The sequence below is a fragment of the Mixophyes fleayi genome, chromosome 1, assembly GCF_038048845.1.
Source record: "Mixophyes fleayi isolate aMixFle1 chromosome 1, aMixFle1.hap1, whole genome shotgun sequence".
NCBI lineage: Eukaryota > Metazoa > Chordata > Amphibia > Anura > Limnodynastidae > Mixophyes > Mixophyes fleayi.
Window position 1 is genome coordinate 5405734 of NC_134402.1, and position 2268 is coordinate 5408001.

The 2268-nt window shown below is 43.0% G+C and overlaps 1 pseudogene; it reads right to left on the bottom strand.

The window, feature by feature from the left end:
• Nucleotides 1–561: 561 nt before the first annotated feature.
• Nucleotides 562–1238, bottom strand: LOC142110886 (B box-binding protein-like; annotated as a pseudogene).
• Nucleotides 1239–2268: the final 1030 nt, after the last annotated feature.

The following is a 2268-nucleotide window of genomic DNA, read 5'->3' on the forward strand; positions in this document are numbered from 1 at the left end:
ACACAATAGTGAGCCGTAAAAGTTCATATAATATAATCAGTTCAAAAAGTATTAACAGTAAAATAACTTATTAACTTCAACACTGAAGGTATATACAATAGATAACAGTTTACTCCCTATAACAGGCAGGTAACACACCTTTGTTACATCTTTTTGACAGTCTAAGGGTTAGTTCTGTTACATTACTCTGAGAGGAGTTAGGAGTAGGGACATTGGTGTTGTCTACCTCGGTCTCCACATACATTACTGACCCTGGAGCTGTTCTGTTGCGTGCTCTGGGGGTAATTGGCCCACACATAAAAGTGATTAAATCAATAAGGTGATTAAAGGGATTACACCCCGGGGTCCCTAACTCTCTGCTGTGGGTGAATCTTCTACCGGTGGTCTTGGATTAGCAGCAGTACACGACTTGATCTGATTTCTAGGTACGACACTCAACTTCCCGTCATCCTCTTGTCGTATTCGGTATGTATGAACTTCTGAAGTAGAGATACTTATTATTTCATAAGGAACATCTTCCCACATATCATCCAGTTTACTGTGGCGATGGGTCTTTTTCTTCTATACTCTATCTCCCACTTGTAAGGACATATCTTTTGCATTGATGTTGTAGTTAGAATTACAACGGTACCAGTTTTGAGGTAACTGATGACTCTGGGGTCCATCTCCCTGAGTTTCTCTGTCTTTTTTGTTTCCGTCTTTTCTGGGATGCCTTAGATGAGGTTGTCCTCTGTGAACGCTGGAACTGAAACTTCTATACATGTTCTTTCGCAGTAGTCTATCTTGCTCTACTGCACCTTAGCTGTCTGGTCCCTCCACCACTTCATCCTGTACTGAGACATTGGGATACTGTAGTCTGTGCCCATATGGTGGGTTGCGAAACCCCTGATTAGCACCCTCTTCTTTAGCCGTCCTTTCAACTTCTAGTTTTGCTGGTAGGTACGTGGAGGACCTCTGCAATGTGGAAAGCACCGATAGAGATTGCGATCTGCTGCATATTTGCTGCCTTGGACTGAAGCACTACCAGGACTGGTTACATTAGTTGCCTCTGTACCCTTCCTCCCTTCTATCACATCAACCTCAACAGTTTCTCCATCTTCCACACTGTGAAGATTTTTCTTTGGGTTGTTCTTCTTAATGGTGGTCTGGTGTGCAAACACATCTTCCTTGGCATCATTCTGATTTATAAATTCATATTTATTACGCACATTAAACCATTTGACAGTGTCCAAAACCATTACATGGGAAACAAGGAACTTTTGATGACCCTGTAGGAGTCGAACAGTATGTTGAAAGGCTTGCTATGCTGGCAACACCACTGTCTGAGATTTACTTTTGAGGGCTTCTATTAATTATTCTGGACAATTATGAAGAACATTCATTCCAGTAATTACCGGAGGTACACCATGTTCTTGGACATTGGTGATAACAAATCCCTGCTAGAGTAAAGTGCTCTTCCCTATCTGCATGTCGGCCTACCAGCAGCCAAACTGTTGACCATTGCTAGCCAGAAATTGTGGCCAAGTGATAGGTGTAGATATACTTACTTGTTCCTCACAATGGTGTAGAAACTCAGACAGTTTTATTCTTGTCACCTGGGAGGCCGTGTCCAACAATGCAGACAGTTATATTCCTTTTATTCGGACCTTCAGGTGGGGGCATTCTCCAATGTAACAAGGCCACTCCTCTTGTGCAGATGGACCTAATGTCGTGGTTCCTCCAGAGGATCGGTCCTCCTCCTCGTTGTCTCGTTGTTTAATTGCTCACTTTGTTGGCAATTACCTTCTATATGCCCACTCTGCTTGCAACGATGAAATGTGGGCCTAACTTGAGAGTTGAATCGATCTGAACTCTTCTTTCTGAGTTCTGAGGACTATCCCATCTTGAATTGTTCTGTAGGCCGCTATCAGCCATTCCCTATGCCTAGAGGAAATCCGCTCCTCTTTTAGGTCATTCAATTCCTGACACACTTCCAATTGACCCTGCTTGAGCTCTTCAATATGACTTTTTAAAGGCCCCATTGAATCAGGACAAGCGGACATCTGGACCTGCTGCCCAATCGATTCCTTAATAGCTAAGGTATCTGGTCTCATTCCATGGTTGCCTTCGTAGGGACTTTTTGCCGCAAAATGTTCCTCGGGCGAAAAGAAGTTTCGGTTGAGTGTGTAATGTCTCCCCAGAAGCTCCTTCAATTAATTGGCTACTCAAGGTCTAATCTTCTTGTGGAATCTCATTAGGACTGTGATTCTGAATTGCTTTAAGTAATTC